Below are 14,142 nucleotides of genomic sequence, written 5' to 3'. Positions count from 1 at the left end.
TTCTACTGTCTTCATTTTGCATTCATGAGAGTTTTGCTGGATGCAACAGACTAGGACCAGAAGGAAGAAAACATTCAAGTTCTTTTACTGTAAATAACAGGCCTTCTCTTTGTCTGCCTTTCCTTGAAGAAATCAGCGGTGTGATTAGTAGCTGACCTTACACTGTAAAAACACCTGTGGAGGCACTGCTGCAGTATAAAGCTCTCCCAGCACTGTAGTAACATGGAAGGAAACAAAAATGATTTGTGCCTATGTCTCTAATTTGCTCTGGCTGATAAAATCTAGACTAAAGAGTGGATGTAAATATATATATATTTTTCTCCTTACAGTTCTGTTGATCCCAGTCTTTTCATATAAATTAATTTTTATTTTATTTTATTTTTGGAAGCCTGTTTGAAAACATCTTTATCAGAGGACCTACAGCGTATCTGCTGGTACTCCCCATTTTGGTGACCACTCAACCTCATCCACCACCGAGCTGTTTTTCATAGTGGCTTATTGGTTTTCCTGAAGTAAAGGAGCCCAGCGTGATCCTACTGCATGTGCATCTAACTAACCTATGCTTCTATTTTTAAGTTAAGCAAGAGAACCATGAATCCGTTTCTGCAAGACCTCCACCACTGTCACCTCCAGAACTAATAGTTTCAGTTTTACTATTTCAGTTTTAATAATGAAATCTCCAGAAACAGAGAAAAAAAAAAAAAAAAAAGGCCATTTTTTGAGTAGAAACCCATATGTAATTTGGGTTGATGCCTGAAAATAGCCACAATACTCTTATTTTTTCTTTGAGGTCTCCTCTAAAGCACGGTCTAATCTTGCCTTGCACACAAGAACAAACAGTGCTGTGTGTTTCACATCCTGTTAGACAACTCTGAAAGTCTGCAGTACAGTTGCAGTCCTGAAAACATGTTCTGGGACTGCTTTACAGCAGGGTGGATAATACTTGTCTCAGCTTTGAAGGTAACAGTTCACTGTGCTGCTGCCTTGCATTTACGTAGTAATTTACGGTGACATGCGCACTGACTTCTTTAAATTATTACATGAGCTGCAGAATAACAGTTAATCAGATGTAAGGTCTGGCAATACCTTTATAGCAGTGTCAGCAAACTGCTGAAAACAGTTTTATTGACAGAGTGCTAGAGAGACTCATGAGGAAAAATGCACGTGCCAAAGTCCGTCTTCGTGTAATATTGCCATTTTGACAGCAAGCAAACATCCTTCAGGGGGATGCAGTTATAACAGATATTGGCGATCATAAAAGGACAGTTCAGTCTGATAAAATAAAGTATAGCAGTTTAATATATCTTATGCTGATACAATTCTATCTGCAGCAGTAGAGTAACCAATCACGCCTTTCACAGGCACTTGCTGAGAGAAGTACAGCGCTGTTATCAAGAAGTCTTTGCTAAATGAGATATGGCCAGGAATTTGAGCACTTCCTGAATTTAACCAACTCCTCTAATAAACTCATTTTACAGTAGAGAGGACATGGAAATTGGTGCAATTAGCAATTGCATTTTTGGCTGCCTGCCCGGAAAAAACTGTGAATCAACAGCCAGAACAATGATTTCCACCCATGGAAGTTCCGAGCACCTCTCGGTGCTCTTCCAAAACACCTCCAGGAGGGTACTGACCTCTGAGTCAGCATCTAAACCCAGTAGGGGACCCCTGCAGAGCCAGTAAAACCCTGCCCTGAGTTCTCCTGATGTTCCGGGTATATCCTCCTCTGCGCTTTGCTCTTCTACCAGCTTCTTCTCTCCTGTGTCCTTTCCCTTTGGATTCATTTTAAAATGAACTGTATCTGCCTTTGGGCCTCCAACCCACCCAATGGCACAGGAAATAATAGGCAGCAAAGTGCCTTTGTTGCAAAACTGTGTGCTGACCCTCCTGCCCCTGCCTGGGGAACAGTGGGGCTGTGTGTGCAACATGCAGTGCCATTCATGTCACTCTTTCCATTCAGCAGTCAGGAGGATAACATATCTTTCAAAAGCGGGCATTAAACCTGTCCTTTTTCTTCTAATGGTCAGGTGCACACTTTTCAATGAAGAATCTGCTCAGCTGTGGCTCTCTTTTTTATTTCATTTATTTATTTTTTCCTGCTTTGGGTTAAATTGAGAATGAGTTTTCATGAAATGGCTGCATTCCTACAGAGCCACCCTGGACTCCTCCAAGCCACACAGTCCCATCAGCATCCTTGCACCAGCTTTTATGCTCATCCCACCTCTCTTCTTCACACAGGCAGAAAACTATTTGCTTTCTAGGTGTGGGGTTAGTTTTTTGCTGGCTTAGAGAGCAGGTCTAGTTCACTGAGGGGTCAAACAAGCACTGGAGGTGGCAGGAACACGCTACTGGGAGCAGGGAAATGAAGATGGGAGCAGGGTGCCCTTTCATGGACAGCCTGCAGTTAGAGCTGTGTGCCAATGCTAAATAGTGGTGGTTTCACTACTGCTCCTACCTGCGTCCTCCATCTCTCTTTCTTGTGCTGAATGGAGCAACTCCTGTGTGAGTTGACTCAGCTGGCTGGCCTAGACAACAACTATTCATTTTTATGGCTCAGTTGGTTTTCTGCTGTTAGCAGTCAGATGAACAGAACTGCCCTGTGGCCACACAGCCACAAGATGCAGCATAAGGAAAGTAATGTAAATGGGAAACAAGGACAGCAAATAGCGCAGAGATGAGCTCAGCTGTTACACTGGACTGCACCTTAACAAGTAGCTGTACCAAGTCAGCTGTCCTGCTCTTACACTAGATAGTTTGCTTTCCTACCTGTGCTCTTCTGCTCTAACAAATGTATTTGCAGTGCAGGAAGTGTATTTTTATCTCCTTTATTCTGTGCTAGTAGAGCTGCACTACAGCAGGCAATTTCAGCCTCTTCTGATTTGTGGACTGCTCGTGGAGACGCAGATCAGAATCTATCAACTTCCACCCCTTTATGGCTTTTATGGACCTGGGAAGTTGTTCACAGAGGCAACAACCATAGATTGAAATCTACTGCACAGCAGAACTGCTGAGGATCACCCAAATCCCGTCAGACTGGCGAGTGTTTGGCATAATTTCCTCCTCCTATTTTTTTACATTTATTTCTCACCCAGGATAATAAAATCAGAGTAGATTACAGAGAGCAAAGTTACTGAACAAAGATGGAAACTTGAGCTAAAACCTCCTCACTCCAGTTTCTTAACTGACAGCACTGGACAGATTACTGAGACAGGGCTTCCCATTTGCTTTATGTGTGAATAGGATATCCTCAAAGGAGATAAGCGATAGCATAATTTCTTAGAAGAGTAATGTAGGATCCTTCTTTCTTCCTTCCTCACCCCCATTTTCTTATTGTAATTGTTTTGTTTTTAAACAGCTTTATTACCAAAATCTGGTTCACAGCCCGGTCCCATAAAAATCTGAGTCAATACAATTGTCAGGGTTGCAAAGACAGGAGCGTGAATGAGTTAAACGGTAGGCAGGAATTTCTTAAACTGCCAAACCCTCATTCTTCATCAAGCCTAAAGTCAAGACTGGCACATCGAGTACATCTGTCACCTGAAACAGCACTTTTGGCTTAAAATATTTATTTACGTACCTTCTGGCCCGTATCTTGCTGATGCTTGAGAGGAATCACTACTGAACAGGTCATACATTTTTCCTCTTAAATATAGATATGTTGATTTCTCCTCCTTTTGTATGCTTTTCTGCAAGATAATGGACTCTTTGTATGTAGAGGGGAAGGACATAGTAACAAATAATTCAATGTAGTCCTGGACTGGAGACCTCTCATGTAACAGGGTCTGGGATGGCTGTCACATGAGGGAGTTTTATGAGGGAAAACATGGCAAGAAGTAGAAAAGAAGTTTACAAAGGAAAAGCTTAAACAAGTTTACAAATAAAAAGCTTATTCAAAGTGATTATATCTCACTGGCCAGATTTCTGAACTGTATTGCCAGGAGAGAAGTACCTGAAGTGTTTTATTCAGCATCTGGGCTACAGCAATCCGAAACGTAGGTCCTGAAGGCCTAGAGAAGAAAATTTCTCTAACCAGAAGTAAAAGAAACAAGATGTAAGCTTCAGCAACACACTAACCGCACAAGTATTCAAATACTGTTTGTTTGTTTTTAATATCCTCTTTTCCTAAATTTGTAAAGTACATTAGAAGGAATATGTCTGCTTTTAGAGAAAATGCCTTCCCCCCCCCCCCACTCACCTCCAGTAGCACACTGCAAGATCTTACCTTTTAATGCCTTGCAGGAGTTAGTCAGATGATTCCTTCTGACACCGGAAGCTCCAAGACCCTACAAAGCAGTAGTGAAAAGATTAAATAAACTACTAACTGTGGAAAAACATAGCCATGGAATCAGAGTAGCAGGCACCTAAGGTTTCCATGGCTATTGTATGAGAACGACAGATTCGTCCTGTCACCACTGTAGGATTGCATACTATTTTCTTTTCTTCTTTGAACAAATGGGCGCATGGCCAATGATTTACCAGTCTCAATTCCAGAAGTGTGGAAGCCACTTAGTTGTCACAAAGACTCTGACAAAGGTAGGCAAAAGCTTTGCAAACAGGCTCGGGCATCCCTATTTAGAATGGAGATTGCTCATGCTTCATTTTCTAATGAAATGAACATTCTTAGTTATCGTGGGATATAATAAAGTCTTAATCTGTGGAGTATTAGAGGACAAATAAAAGCTCTGGCTGGGGAGTTACTGAGTGTTCAGGAATTTCCAGTATCCTGTTTTCTAAGTGCCACTCAAAAAATGCAACCTCAAATTCCTCAGCAACTCAGCTTGCCCCCCTGCCCCAAATATCATCATGTATACACGACTTGACACAAAAATGTGCCAGTTCTTACCTGACAGCATATTGCTACATGCTGCAGCATGTAAATTCCTCTCTGTTGACCTAAGTCACCCTTCTTCAGCATGATTTTATTCAAACAACCATACGGTGTGTGCTTGCATGCGTATTTGTACGTATGAGAAACTAGTTCCCCCAGCTCTTTACTCTGCTGATGTTGCACTTGGCAGCTGTTCCTTAAAAGAATTCGTATACCACATGTTGAGCCCTATGAGGCTCACACGAAAAAGAAGCAGAGCCCCAGCGATCCTTTTTAGTGAGCAGTTTCCAGAGAAGAGCAATCCAGGGCTGGTGGTGCCCCGTTGTGCTACCTGTCCCTTGCACTGGTGCAGCGATGAAGTAGAGGCAAATCCCAAACCACGGGAGTGCTGCTTCGAGCAGCCTCTGCTGGCCCCCAGTAACCCACAGGGCCATCATGTGGCACAACTGCTGGACAACAGCTGGGGAGGGCCTGTTTTTCTCTAGCCAGCACACAAGTGGGACTTGAGCTAGCAGACGCTGCTCACACCTGTGGAACAGAGAAAAGCCGAGTGAAAGTTGGGGGGGTTTACTAGAAAGCCCAGGGTTTTACAGCAGAGCCAGCAAGGAGCGTTGGCACTGAGGCTGCTCCTCGGCCCTGTCCCAAACTTCCCGTGATTGCAGGCTGCTTGCCTTCATTTCTGGGTGCCTCTGAAATATTCCTGCATGGGAACCAAGTGCTAAGACGGCCCAGTGAGCTCAGTCGGAGCTCAGAGACACAGAAGGGCCTGTCCTACAGTATGCTATGCGTGTTTCCAGCCCGGTGGCTCTGTCTGATGCAAAATCTCTCCTCACATCGCCTAAGTGCCCTGTCACCTTCGGTAACAGCCGTGTTTGGGGCTGACCATTTCCTCCCAGACTGGTGAGCCCCGAGTCAAAGGACTTTACATCTCACTTACAAACGGGCAGTTCCTCACCCCCACTACAAAGACCCTATCTGCACTACAAAACAAACAAAAATCAACCCAGGTACAGCAGCGTGGCTCCTCCGCACTGCTTTGTCTCGCTGAGGATGCAGAAGGGACCCGTGAGCTGCTCTGCACTGTGAGGCAGCCTGGGGCTCTCTGCCTGAGCGGTGTGGCTGGCCAAACCACGGGGGCAGTGCTCTGCTTCTAGTACTGCTAGAGCATACCTCTATGCCTTTATACCTAACTGTATCTGAGTATCATCCAGCAAAACTGCCCGAAGGAAAGCTCTGCTGGTGTACTGCCACTGTGTAGGAACTGCTAATGGCACGCAGCCAAGTGCTAAGTTAAAGTCAGGCTATGTTGCAAATCAGGATAAAATTACCTTTTTGCTAACAAACTGTGTGAAATTACCCAGTTCAGCTAACCTTGAATCCCTCCTAGTTTCTGGGGAGTTCACGTCCCACATTCCTTGATCTATATAACAAGATGATTGCTGTAATATTTTATTTTGGTTGTGTGCACATGAAATAGGGCAGTGTTAATACAGAAGAGAGGGTGTAGAGCAGCAGCTGTTACACTTCCAAAGAGCATTACTGATCTTTTTATAGTTGGCTGCAGTTGACATCATGGCTAAATAGAGTCTCTAAAATATATTCCACCCTGCCTATGCAGCCTTAAAGCCATGCATTGCTGGGAGCAATGCTGAGAGCACTGCTCTGGCCATAGGAAGTGATGAAATGCCAGAAAGGTGGAAAAGGATTGGGTATGTTTTCTTCCTTTTCCCTGCACCCATTATGAGAAGAGCTCTAAAAAGACCAAACGCCTCTGGAGAACAGTGACCGTGAAACCTCTAAAATCACCGTTGCTGCCTTTACGCTTGGTGCCACTGTGGTGCTGCTAGAAGCTGGGTAACAGCAGCTGTGCAATAAAAACACTGCTGAGGAGCGTCATGCACCAAAGCTGCTTCAGGGGCCTGATCAGCAGTTTCCAGAGCTTTCAGGAGAGTGCTTGCCACCAGCAGGATGCTTGCTACTAAGAAAATAACGAAGCTGGGTTTGGGGGAATCTCATTCAGGACGCAGGGGTGTTGGGGATGATAACAGCTGGATGTGAATTTGTAGCAGCACAGACCTCCCAGGCAAAACCTCTGCACTTGGGATACTCCAGTGCATGACAAGCCACTTCCCTCCTCCACCTGCTGGAGACAAGCAATGAGATACAGGATTTGTTTCTTCCATATGCCTAACATTTCTGTCAGCTACAGATCCTGCCAGCCTGTGGAGCTGAAGTCACGCATACTAAGTAATTTTACCTGAAGTATGCGAATTGTTGCCCAGCTGGTGTTGCCTGGGTGTACTTTGCACAGGCAACTGAGACCGGTGCTCTGCAACACCCCCCGCGATGCCACCAGTGCTGCCTCCACACATTCCTCCACCATGCTTTGCAGGAGGCACTCTCCTTTTGCTGTGAAGAAAAAGTGAAGAGGCATGTGAGCTGGTCCATGGTTTCTGCACCTGCTGAAGGTGCTGGCAAGAGTTTGAAAACTGATTGTGGGAAACACAGGCAGAGAAAAGAAGTCAGGCAGAGCTGCAGTGACCCCATCTCCTACAGCGATTTGTGCATACGTGGTCCTAAGTAAAATTCATGCCTGAAAACAGCTTTTCCGCATGGTGCTGCTGCACCCTTCTTCTAGTGGGTTTACGTGGCTAGGCTGTGGTAACAGGGGGCTGCAGGGGTGGCTTCTGTGAGAAGAATCCAGAAGCTGCCCCATGGTAGATAAGGGCCAGTTTCAGCTGGCTCCAAAGGGACCTGCTGCTGCCCCACGCTGAGTCTGTTTTGCCCATGACAGTAATTGCTGAGAGATCTCCCTGCCCTTATCTCAACCCTTGAGCCTTTTTCATTTTATTTTCTTCCCTTTTCCCTTTGAGGAAGAGGAGTGAGAGAGCAGTTGTGGTGGACCTCGGCTGCCCACATGAGTGAAACCACCACAACCCTTCTTTTGAACAGTCTTGCAGCGAACTCACCACTCCCCTGTACCCTCTCTTACCTCTAAGACCTTAGGACAGCCCGCTAGATAATGAAGATATTATTGTAGAAGAGGGAAAATGTGGTTTCCTAAGGGTACACGGCCTGCTAAGATGGCAGCAGGGAGCTGCTGTGATCACCACTGCCTGGAGTCACCCTCCGTCTGGGACTGCAGTTGTCTCTTGGAATAACAACACACACGTTTGCTCTTTGGCCTGTGTCCCGTGGCATGGAGAAACTTCCAGGGGATGGGGAAGAAAACCTGTCAAGGAAAAAAGTCTTAAATCTCCCAAGTAATACCGATAAGACAAGTTTGGTCAAATGCAAAAGAGAGGGGAAGGAATCTACAGGGCTAAAAGACAATGGAGAAAGAGATAAAACTAGCAATGAAAAGGAAAGAGGAAGACCTTCTGACAACAAAGGAGAGGATTAGACTAAAGAGGTGACAAGGGTGTGCACTTGATAAATGGGGCCCAAGTCAGATAGAAAAATAACCCTGCCAGAAAGCAAAGCAAAGGAGCTGAGTCTGAATAATGGGGAAGAAAAAGAGCTGCGGTGTAAAATGGGTGAGAGGGAATATGAAGCATTGGGAAGGTCTGGGGGAGCAGCTGCAGGCAGCTGGGGGCACCGGCCATGGTGGAGGGCAGGGATAGTGCCTGGGAGGAGGCAGCTGGGACGTGCCCGTGTTTGCAGAGAGGAGCAGGATGGTGTCAGTCTGCTTATCCAGGGTTGCTGGGGCAGGGAGAGAGGACAGGCAGGGAGAAAATCATGCCACGGGCTTACAAAAATCAGGATAACCCACAGAAATAATGCCAACTGAGTTTGCAACGTGGCATTTTCTCTCTCTGTCTCTTCTTCAGTGCAATTTTAAATAGCAAAGGAATATGAGTCAACTCATGCATGGAAGAGAATCACTTCATTAAATGGCATAGTAATCACGGTACTCCCCAGCTCCGATCACCAGGAACTGCTGACTTAATGATCAACTGCAAATCCTCAGCTCAGGTGGAACTTCCCCCTTCCACCTAAACGTTAAAGCTGAAAATCTTCCAGACTGTACAGGGGGCTGAGTATCTGAAATACAACACCCCAGAAAAAAAAAAAAAAAAAAACACTGCAAAATGAAATGACTTTGCTGCAAATGCCCAAATACTCGAGACCAATAGCCCCTTGTCTCTAAAACTAACCAGAAAAGAAGACGGGAAACATTTAGAATGAAAGATAAGATCGAAGCCTGAGCACCAACCTCGGCATGTACCAAGCACACGCCTGAGCCACAGAAGGGATGTGCAGGGCAGCCAGCTGAAGAAACCTGCAGTGCACCCAGAGACGAACACTTGTGGGGTTTAACAGCACCAGGGCAGCCAGGGCAGAGGAAGAAAGCGGCTCTGTGTTCACATTGCTTGCAGGCATCTGACCTTAGCAGAGAAGTTCTGTCTCTTTCCGTTGCCTTCTGGCTTTGAGGCATCCAAGCACAATTTGCTTCACATTTGGATTCTTTTCTCAATAACCGTAAGACATTAGCTTTGAAAAAAAAAAAAAAAAAGGACGATAAATTGATATTCTTATAAAATCTACTAATTTCAGCAGTTCAGGCACTCAGACACCAAATATTGCGATACAGAAACAGAAATATTCTGGTTGTCATTTATTTAAGCTGGGGTAGGAGGAAGACTGTGTCACACGCAGGGGGTGACGAGAGCTTAGGAGTCAGCCAAGCAATGGCAGAAAACAAAGGCTTAACACTGCTTGCTAAGACCAAGCAGTCTAAAAACGGTAGGCATGGGACTACTGGAACTTTTCTGTTTAATATTCAATGATATTAAAGAAGCTGTGGCCCCTCGGCTACACTATCACCTGCCTTCCCTTGCCAGCACTGCTGTGTGTACATATTCTGGCTGCACCAGAGCGGGCTGGCTATAGGTAAATGGGTACTGTACACAACTGAAGTAAATAGGGCTCTATCTTTTTCCTTAGCTCTTCCCTTCTCACCTCCCTTTCTTCTTTTTATCTATCTGCAGAGGTAAAAGTTTCTTCCCTTGCCCATGCTGTGAATTAATTGCACATTACTGGGAATTCAGGTAACCCAATAATTGTATATATACAAGCACCTGCATCAACAAGCATTGTAAAATCCTTCTTTAAAGAAAAATATCTGCAAGGATAGGATATGACTCTTCTAGAGACCTCATTCAGAGCATGCAAATAAGCAAAGCAACAGGATGAACTCAGTTAAATAAATGCTTTAAGCTCTTCCACAACATCACACTACAAAACCAGAGAGGGCGCAGAGAAAATAAGGCAACAAAGATTTGCTTAAGCCTAAGGTTTGCTGCCACAGAAGTTTTTGAGACTGCCCGCTCACTTCAGAAGCAAAGTGACTGCCAGATACACGCAACCTGCCATTCTCAGGGTCTCTCCAAGCTCAAAGGCAAGCTCAGGTTTCACAGTGTCTTAATTCAGCCCTAAACATCCGGGCTCCTTCCAAACAGCCTTACCTGTCTCTGGGTAGCATCCCCCCTATTATTACCTTTTCCTTCCCCTCTTCCTGACACCACCCCTGCCATTTGCTCTTATCTCCTTCCCCCTCCCCAATACTTGATCTTCCCCCCTCTGAAGGTAGGGAGCCAGCTGCCAGCCATCAGACGTACTCTACTTTGGCCCCTTTGCTGTGTCTGGATCCCCTCTGAACTTGGACATCTCACCCCAAATCTGTTCCTGTTGGGACTTCGCAAATGCAGCCCCTTGATCTTTTCATATGCATCTGCGATGCTCTTGCGCCTCCCCCACTGCTGCTTTCTTCGTGTTTTTCTCTGTGTCTGAAGCTCTTATCGACTCTTCAGGACGGAATACACGACTGGCACCGCGAGGTCTTGAAGCCCTGTCTCACACCTCCCAGGAAATGGCTTCCTTTATCAGCTCACATCCCCCTCCTAAACGCAAGGCTTGAGCCAGGAGACACCGAGGAGTTCCTTGCTGCTAAAAACAAAGAAAGGCAGCAGTTTAATTTTCAATGACTAACGTATCATGTACATAGAGATGTTACCAAATCCTAGCCAAACAAGCCAGTCACCTTTCAGAAAGGACCCAAATGCTCATCAGATCACATTTATTTTAACACCCCGGCAGATCTGTGCATGCAAGACTGGACCTTTATTTGTGAACTGAAATAACCAGGGATAACTACTGGCCTGCACGAACAGCATCCTGTACAGGGGTCTGGTGTCACCGGGATCTGACACCACCCTGGGACACCCCTATGAGCAGAGGATGATGTGCAGGGTCCTGCGAGGAGCAAAGGGGCCACAGCGAGGACCTCCTCAGCACCCCACCGGGGCCCTGGCGAGGTGCTGAACAGCCACGGTGGGCAGGCAGCTGAGATTTCTCAAGAATAAGCTTCAACACATCTGCAAGCAGTCCCAAAGCGAGGACAATATGCAGCTCACGTCCTCAAACTCTTCATTTTTGCAGCTGTGAGGACCAGAAGCACAAACCCTGCTAAATAACAACTTTAAATTATAAACATGCAATCACAGTGAGATCTTAGAATACTACGTAGAAGTGTGGATGTGTCTAAAAACATGAATCCCACTGTACCTACACTGGGAAGGACTGAAAAACCTCTAAAAACTTTCAGAGATTGTAAAGAGCTCTGTCAGAGGAGTTATACAGTAACTAGAGGCAATCGGGGGCTGGGGGTGGGGAATGAAGTGTTAATTCTAAAGGTTTCCTTTTAGGCAGAAAAAAAAAAAACAAACACTTGAAAAGCCAAGCCTGGCATGCATTAATGACTTTTGCTATCAGAGCTCTGATAGAGAAGATAGAAATTATAAGGCAACCATTAAAATATCTATGGCCTCATATATATATATATATATATTTTTTTTTTTGTAAGAACACATATTAGTTAAGCAGCCATTGCTTCTTCAATATAGCTTAAACTCAAGCTTTTACAGCAAAAATGCAATTTGTTTTTTCCTTTAAGGAAAGTAAATTAGGTTTGTGCGACCACTGCTACTTTTACTGTCAGGCTCCATGACATGAGCTTTTGCAATTACTGTCCATTTTCAATTAAAAATGAGATATACATTAGGATCTCCAAGACACCAAGTCTCTGCGAGTGTAGTGAGAACACTCAAGGCGATGAGAGACCCCTAAATTTGCACTGCTAAAAGGTTCAACGTTGTTTTTAGACACGAGAATTCATACTGAAGACAGACATACACACACACACACACACGCAGCAAACATCATATCAATATCAGGGATGCTTCCTGAGCTACAGTTCCTCGAATCAGTACGGCAGAATCTCAACTTGCATGTTCAGATGACGACTTTGTTACCCTCAGCAATCTGAGGGAATATCAGCAGATTGATATGGAAAAGGCTGCAAAGCCATTGGGCCAACAAACGCAGGACTCACCTCCTTCCTCTCCCAAATGCCCGTGTTTCAGAGCCTGCCTCATCCTTGCTGAACGCCTGAAGTTGTGTAGAGTAACCTGAAATAGTGAGGTGACGGTGTGTCCTTCACCCGCAGCACGAAGCCCTGCTTCCATTGAGGCAGAGGCGCGTTTTGTGCTGTGGGAGTCCCCTCGGCACGGCTACCTCAGTGCAAGGTACTCCCAGCACAGACGTGAGCACATTTGTCTTGTGTCATCCACAGTGGTGATCAGCCTTCAAAGTGGGCAGTAATCTGTTATCTACACAAGGTAGTGAAACCATGTCAATGTTCCCCTTAGCTATCTCACTTTTAGACATGTTAATTTAAAAAAAAAGTGAGACACTTCTGGGCTTGTGCCATAGCTCCGCATCTCAAGGAGAGATGCAAGATTCTTCTTTGTGCCTAGCCAGGACAAAAATAAAGTCAGAGTGCAGAAATGGAAGGGGAAAAACATCTGAATGCCTTCCTAAATACTTCCAAGCCTTACCTAGCACAACTCCAGGCAGATAATGGCGCTTATGAGACACTGGAAATGTCAGACTAAAGGGACACATCTGGATGTAAAACCTGTTGGGGAAAGGAAACTCTGCCGAATCTAGACAGAGTGCTTTTCCACACAGCAGGAGGCACACCACGATACCTGGCAGGCATCACTTCTCACACATCGGAGGAATGAAACTCTGTGGGAGCTGTGGTGAGCACTAGGAGGGGAGAAAGCCGGCAAGAGAAAACAAAAGAGGCGTCTTCTGTGCCATCCTGCTTTCCTGTGAGGCAGCCGACTTGTACTTTATTCTCCATCCAGCAGCACGCTCCTTTAGAATTAGAGCACCGAGCCCTTCCTTGCTTCTCCTCAGGCTTACAAACCTTGCAAACCAGGGCAATGCAGAAGGGCAGCTACCAGAGCCCTACAGAGGAAATTTGCGTGCAAAGCTCAGAGCAATTGCTTTGGTCTTGCCTCCGAACCACTCTGCTCCCCTGTCCAGCACACACCTGTGTTCAGCACCGACTCATCAACAAGATGCATCAAAGCGCCAGCCAAAACAGGAAGGGAAATTCAGGTGGGGAGCACGGCCGTGATCAGCACCGCAGGTGTGCAAGCAGTCCACGCAGACAGCACCTTCACACGGCTGTGTCAGCGCCTCGCCATTAAGGCCTGTGAATGTGCAGTAAAAACACAATCTGCACGTGGATAATTCAGTGACTGAGCATCAGCTACAAACCCTGGAGTCTGTATGTTTGTAACCCTGTGCTGAGGACCCCAACCCATTTTGCCCGTTGATTCAGTCACAGTGACCCCGGTGTACCCATCCTATTTTACAGAGCTACAAAACACAGACCTCCTGACCGGGTACTGCAGGCAACCACGGTTAATTGTACGGGATCTACGGAAAAAATAAAACAGTACCTACAAGTTGTCTCTCCTCTACTATGACAAAGCTTGCTTTTTGCCTTTTGATGGTCTCTAGATGCTGCATCCATGAAAGCTTTCAGGCCTGGGAAATGTCCCCGGTCTTTTCCCATCATGGGAAGCGTGGTGGCTGATGTTACAGGACAGTTATTGGATCACCTCTGGTACACGAAGTGCAAGGGGACCGCTTCTGGCCTGCAGCGTACCCCAGCAGTCAGAGATGAAAGAGCGAGCCCATTTCCAGCAATATGGGTTGGGGATAGCTCCATCAGCTCCCGGTACCCGCTCTTTCCTGAGCACATACTCAATATACATCGATAAAGCCGCAGCCTTAACGGGCAGTCTGACACCGACAACGCCCCGCTCTGGGGCAGCCTGTCCCGGCTGTGCCCCCATACAGCCAAACACCACCCCAGGTGCTGGCAGCCCCAGAGCCACCCCAATCACCCCATTCCCACCCCACGCTCCTTCTCCCCCTCCCAGCCATTTTGGGCA

General features: G+C 46.0%; 1 long non-coding RNA gene across 6 annotated transcripts; it reads right to left on the bottom strand.

Moving 5' to 3' along the window:
* Positions 1-3,095: 3,095 nt before the first annotated feature.
* Positions 3,096-14,065, bottom strand: LOC311434882. Of its 6 annotated transcripts, XR_014691800.1 has the most exons (10): positions 12,727-14,065; positions 12,222-12,297; positions 11,245-11,293; positions 10,504-10,777; positions 9,045-9,322; positions 7,821-8,060; positions 7,086-7,237; positions 4,223-4,283; positions 3,950-4,025; positions 3,096-3,686 (listed from the first exon to the last, which is right to left on the bottom strand). It is a non-coding gene; the product is annotated as an uncharacterized lncRNA (long non-coding RNA). The 6 variants fall into 6 exon arrangements; XR_014691798.1 differs by having other exon boundaries at positions 9,045-9,110; positions 9,217-9,322; positions 10,504-11,296; positions 12,222-14,065; XR_014691799.1 differs by having other exon boundaries at positions 10,504-11,296.
* Positions 14,066-14,142: the final 77 nt, after the last annotated feature.

Source organism: Aythya ferina, assembly GCF_964211825.1.
Source record: "Aythya ferina genome assembly, chromosome: 3".
Lineage (NCBI taxonomy): Eukaryota > Metazoa > Chordata > Aves > Anseriformes > Anatidae > Aythya > Aythya ferina.
This window is presented reverse-complemented; position numbering and strand designations above follow the sequence as displayed.